General features: G+C 29.3%; 1 long non-coding RNA gene across 1 annotated transcript; it reads left to right on the top strand.

The window, feature by feature from the left end:
* The first annotated feature begins 2820 nt into the window (after positions 1 to 2820).
* Positions 2821 to 6409, top strand: LOC130453142 (uncharacterized). Its single transcript, XR_008911022.1, has 2 exons — positions 2821 to 3597; positions 5959 to 6409. It is a non-coding gene; the product is annotated as an uncharacterized LOC130453142 (long non-coding RNA).
* The last annotated feature ends 4062 nt before the right edge of the window (positions 6410 to 10471 follow it).

Here is a 10471-nt window from a genome sequence, read left to right on the forward strand (position 1 = left end):
AAATGACAGTTCACAAAGTTTGACGTCTTTCATTTAAATAGTTTGACATTGACGTATAATATTTCAAATGTCAGTTCACAAAGTTTGACGTCTTTCATTTAAATAGTTTGACATTGACGTATAATATTTCAAATGACAGTTCACAAAGTTTGACGTCTTTCATTTAAATAGTTTGACATTGACGTATAATATTTCAAATGTCAGTTCACAAAGTTTGACGTCTTTCATTTAAATAGTTTGACATTGACGTATAATATTTCAAATGACAGTTCACAAAGTTTGACGTCTTTCATTTAAATAGTTTGACATTGACGTATAATATTTCAAATGTCAGTTCACAAAGTTTGACGTCTTTATTTAAATAGTTTGACAATGACGTATAATATTTCAAATGTCAGTTCACAAAGTTTGACGTCTTTCATTTAAATAGTTTGACATTGACGTATAATATTTCAAATGACAGTTCACAAAGTTTGACGTCTTTCATTTAAATAGTTTGACATTGACGTATAATATTTCAAATGTCAGTTCACAAAGTTTGACGTCTTTCATTTAAATAGTTTGTCATTGACGTATAATATTTCAAATGTCAGTTCACAAAGTTTGACGTCTTTATTTAAATAGTTTGACAATGACGTATAATATTTCAAATGTCAGTTCACAAAGTTTGACGTCTTTCATTTAAATAGTTTGACATTGACGTATAATATTTCAAATGTCAGTTCACAAAGTTTGACGTCTTTCATTTAAATAGTTTGACAATGACGTATAATATTTCAAATGTCAGTTAACAAAGTGTGACGTCTTTCATTTAAATAGTTTGACATTGACGTATAATATTTCAAATGTCAGTTCACAAAGTTTGACGTCTTTCATTTAAATAGTTTGACATTGACGTATAATATTTCAAATGTCAGTTCACAAAGTTTGACGTCTTTCATTTAAATAGTTTGACATTGACGTATAATATTTCAAATGTCAGTTAACAAAGTGTGACGTCTTTCATTTAAATAGTTTGACATTGACGTATAATATTTCAAATGTCAGTTCACAAAGTTTGACGTCTTTCATTTAAATAGTTTGACATTGACGTATAATATTTCAAATGTCAGTTCACAAAGTTTGACGTCTTTCATTTAAATAGTTTGACATTGACGTATAATATTTCAAATGTCAGTTCACAAAGTTTGACGTCTTTCATTTAAATAGTTTGACATTGACGTTTAATATTTCAAATGTCAGTTCACAAAGTTTGACGTCTTTCATTTAAATAGTTTGACATTGACGTATAATATTTCAAATGACAGTTCACAAAGTTTGACGTCTTTCATTTAAATAGTTTGACATTGACGTATAATATTTCAAATGTCAGTTCACAAAGTTTGACGTCTTTCATTTAAATATTTTGACATTGACGTATAATATTTCAAATGTCAGTTCACAAAGTTTGGCGTCTTTCATTTAAATATTTTGACATTGACGTATAATATTTCAAATGACAGTTCACAAAGTTTGACGTCTTTCATTTAAATAGTTTGACATTGACGTATAATATTTCAAATGTCAGTTCACAAAGTTTGACGTCTTTCATTTAAATAGTTTGACATTGACGTATAATATTTCAAATGACAGTTCACAAAGTTTGACGTCTTTCATTTAAATAGTTTGACATTGACGTATAATATTTCAAATGTCAGTTCACAAAGTTTGACGTCTTTCATTTAAATAGTTTGACGTATAATATTTCAAATGACAGTTCACAAAGTTTGACGTCTTTCATTTAAATAGTTTGACATTGACGTATAATATTTCAAATGACAGTTCACAAAGTTTGACGTTTTTCATTTAAATATTTTGACATTGACGTATAATATTTCAAATGACAGTTCACAAAGTTTGACGTCTTTCATTTAAATAGTTTGACATTGACGTATAATATTTCAAATGACAGTTCACAAAGATTGACGTCTTTCATTTAAATATTTTGACATTGACGTATAATATTTCAAATGACAGTTCACAAAGTTTGACGTCTTTCATTTAAATAGTTTGACATTGACGTATAATATTTCAAATGACAGTTCACAAAGTTTGACATCTTTCATTTAAATATTTTGACATTGACGTATAATATTTCAAATGACAGTTCACAAAGTTTGACGTCTTTCATTTAAATAGTTTGACATTGACGTATAATATTTCAAATGACAGTTCACAAAGTTTGATGTCTTTCATTTAAATAGTTTGATTTTCAAAGCGAAAAAAGTTTTTGAACCGAATAAAATACTTTAGCTTCGGTTTAAAAATATTATAATTACAGTTTGAACGTCGCTGTAACATTCAGAACCTTAAAAAAATCCGATTATATCAAAAAAACATAAAGACCGACATCCTCAATTAGTTATGATATAAAAAAAAGTCAAAGATCGGATCTTTTTATTAAATTTTCGTTAAAAGTGTAATTCTCAGCTCTATGCTGTTCTGGAACAAACTTAAAACAACTCAGAACAAAGTTAAAACAACAAATAATAAATTACCCATATAATAAGGTTTTATGGCAATTTGGGAGACAGCGGTATATTGATTAATTGATGATTTTTCTTAAAATTACTAAAAAAATGTTTTTCATCGAAAGCAATCCTTAGAACAATCGAGAACAAACTTCAAGCGATTCAAAACGACGATTATAATCGAGATAATGATAAGTTTGTATCGCTAAAATCAGAATACCACCAGCCAGTGTTGGCTGGTCACTCTCATAATCGAGGCCATCAGCTCCCGTTGACAATGAACGATGACAGATGACAGAGGAGAAAGATTAGGCGCCAATAATTATTTTATTTTATTACTAGGTTAAAGTGTAAACAAGTTTACTAAGAATACAATCTTGTTGATTAGCATGAAATTTTGTTTTAAAAACTAACGAAAAATCAGTGGATTGTTCTAGTGGATGTCTAGTTCAAAAATTCCATATGATTAAAACGGAATTTTGTAGAAGAAAATGAGGTGGGAAAAGCATTGATGATATCGATTCAGTTCTCTAATATTACTGTGTTTATAAATAGAATTAAATATAATTACAAAATGGTATAAAAACATCGAAAAAGCTGCATTAGTTTTCTAGTAATGCTTTCATGATCATTAGAATGAAATTTTGTTTAGAGAATGACATAAAGAGGTTGAAAAATCATTGAATTCATTGGATGGATACGGATATTCCATCTCTACATTGGCAAAAACGCAATAAAAATTTTCAATTTCCAAATTTCATCCTTAAAAAAATCTGGTGTATAACTATAGCGCAATGAAAAATTAATCATGATTTTATGGCAAAAAACAACGAGAAACGAGACAAAATAATAACATGAAAATATCGCGACCTGCCAAAAAGGTGCACTCGCTATAATTTATGGCACAAACCCAAAATTTCACGTTACCTGATAGGTCAGTTTCTTCAAACAATACGAAATAATTAAGTCGTCAAAGCCTGAGGTCTTGATAGGAAAAATGGAAAAGAAACCCATCAAAAACAATTTTTTCCCAACACAATTAGAAGTTTCGTGTTCGTGTTCGTTCCAGAGGAATTTACTATCTAGGGTAAGTCCAGATATTTTGTTTTCCTCTTAAGCACTTTTATTTAACGATACTTCAATCGATTTTACTACTTTGAATACGAGACGAAGTCTTCATAATAGAAATTTGAAACCAACGATAAAGTATCTTCAATTAAAAATTTATTTTCGAGAATATTTATTCCAAGTGGAACGAATTTTGTGAGAAAAATATACTAAATACGAGTAGACACCGCACATCTCACCGGATATACATCACCGGTTTTTGTGAACGTTCTGCTCGATTGCATACAACTCATCTACACGTTTTCAAATCCGCTACCGGGGTTAATCGAAAATTTAGCTACTAGTTATCATCGGTATACTATAACTGTTTACATAATTGTAATTAATTAACAAAAACATAACTTGAAATGTCACTGTCATAAAGGATCATCGATATAGATGACGGATCGACATATTAGTTGCTTGTCAAATGTCAAATATTATGGTTAGGTTCAGAAATTTAATTTGTGACACAACTAATTTACGTTTTGACTAATTTTAAGTCTTTATCAAAACATTTTATATTATAGAAAGTACAATTTGAAAATTTAAAACAAAAATCCTTTTTAATGAATTGAAGATTGTACGCAGGCCAAAGAAAAAGTGGATTTAAAAACTCGATAATAAAACACGGCGGAGCGAGCCTCGGGGTGGTCGCAATTATGACTACATAATTGTAATTAATTAACAAAAACATAACTTGAAATGTCACTGTCACAAAGGATCATCGATATAGATGACGGATCGACATATTAGTTGCTTGTCAAATGTCAAATATTATGGTTACGTTCAGAAATTTAATTAGTGACACAACAAATTCACGTTTTGACTAATTTTAAATCATAATCAAAACATTTTATATTATAGAAAGCACAATTTGAAAATTTAAAACAAAAATCCTTTTTAATGAATTGAAGATTGTACGCGGACCAAAGAAAAAAATGGATTTAAAATCTCGATAATAAAACACGGCGGAGCGAGCCTCGGGATGGTTTGGGGTGGAAGGGTGATTGAAGATCTGTTGAAAATTGATTGGATTCGAATGAAGAACGCTACAAAAAACCTTTTTGGACGATTATTTATCGAAATTGTACACCAAAGTAATAAAAGCAAAACAAGGATCGAAAATTAAAATACTTATCAATTCTTATCTATATATATATATATGTTTACGTTCGATTAAGATTAGACAACATTGCACTACAATTTCTATTAAACGATGTTACGTCGCGACGTCGGGCGTCTAGTTGTATCTAGCTATACTGGCGCCACGAGTTAAGTGTGCCGACGAGTCTCGGCGTCCGTATTTTCCATTAATTTACGGCTTTTCCGATATCGTTATATTATTTCCAAATAATAGATTCGGTAGAAAAAATAACAAACATGTTGCCAGATCGTCATTTCGTACTATATGGATGGCGAATCGTACAGAAATTTTTCTCTAATTCAATCAGATATCGTCTAGTCGATTATACTTTTTTCGCTCGTTAATATTTTGTCATAAATTACATTTAACAGTTTGAAAGTATCCCGTTACGGTCCTGTCGTATTTATACCACAAATTTGTCGGAATTTACAAATATTTTCAGACCACCTGTTCGCTACGAATCCACCACCTTCTTTAAGCCCCCTCAGTTTTCTAAACGATCGACAAATACGCTTTATATAATTTAAGCTCTTAATGCCCTTAAAGGATGTTAAAGGGTATTGAAAAATAGGTTCTTTACTGATCCAGCTCTTAAATCTTATAGAATCCACCTCAATTCCTTTCTCTCTATATATATAGTCTTCAAAAGTACTTCAGTAACCGTAGTTTACATAATTTGGAATGCTGTCAAAAAATTGCTTTATCTATGAATGTTTATAACCTCTAAATCGTAGAATGTTTCACCGTTTGGAGTGATTTGAGTTTGAGATATTACCAAAAGTAATATTAATTTCATCCTACGGTCCTTCAAATCCTACATGGCGATTGGGTTTGGTGTAATGCCATATTTTGCTTATATAAATACAACTACAATCAACAGCGTTTGTATTTGAACCGCCCTCGTAAAGAATAGTAACTTATTATATTTGGTAGAGCTCCGGTAGTATTTTAATTGTAAATATTATGATTCAGATTAAGATTATTTGATATTATGTGGTTTAGACAGTCAACGATATCTAATATTTAATAAACTATAATATTTACGAAATAAATAGTAGCTTCAGAACGTTTCAAAATGGCGTTAACATTTATTATCAATGAAATAATCTTTACCGACAAAATAATATTAGATTATAAAAATTTATAACCAAATATGAAATAAAGTTGTTACTTTATATAATATGTTGTTTGTAGAATATTGAAGGAGTAGACAATTTCTCACGACAATTAAATGAAGTATGATCAATTGGCCTTCGTCTGTGTTATAAACAAAATAAAGCTCATCGGCCGGCAAGTCTAGGAAGACGAGGAGAACCATCACAAGCACACATACCCATACACATACAAATTCAATTTTGTAGATAGCGAAGAAGAAATATGGTCACGTTCTAATCCCAAAGAAAATATTTGTCTGGTATATTAGTAAGAAAGAAGCAGAGAGCACCTTTAAAATTCCGAAAAAAAATTTGTTTGCCTTCATTCAAGATGCGTGAGAACTAAAGTAAGGTGTGGCGTTTACTGTACTTTTGACATTGTTTTTATTCCGTTTTCATTCAGTAGTGACATTCAGGACAATATTTTTATGAAAAAATATTATATGAATTTTATACCGGGCTCAATCAAAATACAAATAAATACCAATTTTGCTTGTTGTTTACATGGGACAAACTTATTAATGTTGAAAAAATAGATTAAAAAGTCACGAATATCATAAAAACACTCGAAACAGATGCAATTTTCATACCAGGCTCCATAAAAGTACAAATAAATATCAATTTTGCTTGTTGTTTACATGGGACAAACATCTCAATGTTTGCAAAATAGATTCCAAAGTCATCAAAATAAGACATCATCATGAAATTATGGAAAATAGACGAAATAGAATCAAATTTTATACCAGGTTCGATCAATATACAAAGAAACATCGAGTTTTTTGTTATAAGAACGTTGGTTTATGATTGTGATAATGTTTACATAGGACAAACGTATTAATGTCGAGAAAATAGATTAAAAAGTCACGAATATCATAAAAACACTCGAAACAGATGCAATTTTCATACCAGGCTCCATAAAAGTACAAATAAATATCAATTTTGCTTGTTGTTTACATGGGACAAACATCTCAATGTTTGCAAAATAGATTCCAAAGTCATCAAAATAAGACATCATCATGAAATTATGGAAAATAGACGAAATAGAATCAAATTTTATACCAGGTTCGATCAATATACAAAGAAACATCGAGTTTTTTGTTATAAGAACGTTGGTTTATGATTGTGATAACGTTTACATAGGACAAACGTATTAATGTCGAGAAAATAGATTAAAAAGTCACGAATATCATAAAAACACTCGAAACAGATGCAATTTTCATACCAGGCTCCATAAAAGTACAAATAAATATCAATTTTGCTTGTTGTTTACGTGGGACAAACATTTCAATGTTTGCAAAATAGATTCGAAAGTCATCAAATAAGACATCATTATCAAATTATGAAAAATAGTCGAAATAGAATCAAATTTTATACCAGGTTCGATCAACATACAAAGAAACATCGAGTTTTTGTTGTAAGAACGTTGGTTTATAATTGTGGTAACGTTTACATAGGACAAACTTATTAATGTTAAGAAAATAGATTAAAAAGTCACGAATATCATAAAAACACTCGAAACAGATGCAATTTTCATACCAGGCTTCATAGAAATACAAATAAATATCAATTTTGCTTGTTGTTTACATGGGACAAACATCTCAATGTTTGCAAAATAGATTCCAAAGTCATCAACTGAGACATCATTATCAAATTATGAAAAATAGTCGAAATAGAATCAAATTTTATACCAGGTTCGATCAATATAGAAAGAAACATAAAATTTTTTGTTATAAAAACTTTGGTTTATGATTGTGATAACGTTTACATAGGACAAACGTATTAATGTCGAGAAAATAGATTAAAAAGTCACGAATATCATAAAAACACTCGAAACAGATGCAATTTTCATACCAGGCTCCATAAAAGTACAAATAAATATCAATTTTGCTTGTTGTTTACATGGGACAAACATTTCAATGTTTGCAAAATAGATTCCAAAGTCATCAAAATAAGACATCATCATGAAATTATGGAAAATAGTCGAAATAGAATCAAATTTTATACCAGGTTCGATCAATATACAAAGAAACATCGAGTTTTTTGTTATAAGAACGTTGGTTTATAATTGTGGTAACGTTTACATAGGACAAACTTATTAATGTTGAAAAAATAGATTAAAAAGTCACGAATATCATAAAAACACTCGAAACAGATGCAATTTTCATACCAGGCTCCATAAAAGTACAAATATATATCAATTTTGCTTATTGTTTACATGGGACAAACATCTCAATGTTTGCAAAATAGATTCCAAAGTCATCAAAATAAGACATCATCATGAAATTATGGAAAATAGACGAAATAGAATCAAATTTTATACCAGGTTCGATCAATATACAAAGAAACATCGAGTTTTTTGTTATAAGAACGTTGGTTTATGATTGTGATAACGTTTACATAGGACAAACGTATTAATGTCGAGAAAATAGATTAAAAAGTCACGAATATCATAAAAACACTCGAAACAGATGCAATTTTCATACCAGGCTCCATAAAAGTACAAATATATATCAATTTTGCTTATTGTTTACATGGGACAAACATCTCAATGTTTGCAAAATAGATTCCAAAGTCATCAAAATAAGACATCATCATGAAATTATGGAAAATAGTCGAAATAGAATCAAATTTTATACCAGGTTCGATCAATATACAAAGAAACATCGAGTTTTTTGTTATAAGAACGTTGGTTTATGATTGTGATAACGTTTACATAGGACAAACGTATTAATGTCGAGAAAATAGATTAAAAAGTCACGAATATCATAAAAACACTCGAAACAGATGCAATTTTCATACCAGGCTCCATAAAAGTACAAATATATATCAATTTTGACTGTTGTTTACGTGGGACAAACATTTCAATGTTTGCAAAATAGATTCGAAAGTCATCAAATAAGACATCATTATCAAATTATGAAAAATAGTCGAAATAGAATCAAATTTTATACCAGGTTCGATCAACATACAAAGAAACATCGAGTTTTTGTTGTAAGAACGTTGGTTTATAATTGTGGTAACGTTTACATAGGACAAACTTATTAATGTTAAGAAAATAGATTAAAAAGTCACGAATATCATAAAAACACTCGAAACAGATGCAATTTTCATACCAGGCTTCATAGAAATACAAATAAATATCAATTTTGCTTGTTGTTTACATGGGACAAACATCTCAATGTTTGCAAAATAGATTCCAAAGTCATCAACTGAGACATCATTATCAAATTATGAAAAATAGTCGAAATAGAATCAAATTTTATACCAGGTTCGATCAATATAGAAAGAAACATAAAATTTTTTGTTATAAAAACTTTGGTTTATGATTGTGATAACGTTTACATAGGACAAACGTATTAATGTCGAGAAAATAGATTAAAAAGTCACGAATATCATAAAAACACTCGAAACAGATGCAATTTTCATACCAGGCTCCATAAAAGTACAAATAAATATCAATTTTGCTTGTTGTTTACATGGGACAAACATTTCAATGTTTGCAAAATAGATTCCAAAGTCATCAAAATAAGACATCATCATGAAATTATGGAAAATAGTCGAAATAGAATCAAATTTTATACCAGGTTCGATCAACATACAAAGAAACATCGAGTTTTTGTTGTAAGAACGTTGGTTTATAATTGTGGTAACGTTTACATAGGACAAACTTATTAATGTTGAAAAAATAGATTAAAAAGTCACGAATATCATAAAAACACTCGAAACAGATGCAATTTTCATACCAGGCTCCATAAAAGTACAAATATATATCAATTTTGCTTGTTGTTTACATGGGACAAACATCTCTATGTTTGCAAAATAGATTCCAAAGTCATCAACTGAGACATCATTATCAAATTATGAAAAATAGTCGAAATAGAATCAAATTTTATACCAGGTTCGATCAATATACAAAGAAACATCGAGTTTTTTGTTATAAGAACGTTGGTTTATAATTGTGGTAACGTTTACATAGGACAAACTTATTAATGTTGAAAAAATAGATTAAAAAGTCACGAATATCATAAAAACACTCGAAACAGATGCAATTTTCATACCAGGCTCCATAAAAGTACAAATATATATCAATTTTGCTTATTGTTTACATGGGACAAACATCTCAATGTTTGCAAAATAGATTCCAAAGTCATCAAAATAAGACATCATCATGAAATTATGGAAAATAGACGAAATAGAATCAAATTTTATACCAGGTTCGATCAATATACAAAGAAACATCGAGTTTTTTGTTATAAGAACGTTGGTTTATGATTGTGATAACGTTTACATAGGACAAACGTATTAATGTCGAGAAAATAGATTAAAAAGTCACGAATATCATAAAAACACTCGAAACAGATGCAATTTTCATACCAGGCTCCATAAAAGTACAAATATATATCAATTTTGCTTATTGTTTACATGGGACAAACATCTCAATGTTTGCAAAATAGATTCCAAAGTCATCAAAATAAGACATCATCATGAAATTATGGAAAATAGTCGAAATAGAATCAAATTTTATACCAGGTTCGATCAATATACAAAGAAAC

Source organism: Diorhabda sublineata, chromosome 2 (assembly GCF_026230105.1).
Source record: "Diorhabda sublineata isolate icDioSubl1.1 chromosome 2, icDioSubl1.1, whole genome shotgun sequence".
In the NCBI taxonomy this organism is placed as follows: Eukaryota; Metazoa; Arthropoda; class Insecta; order Coleoptera; family Chrysomelidae; genus Diorhabda; species Diorhabda sublineata.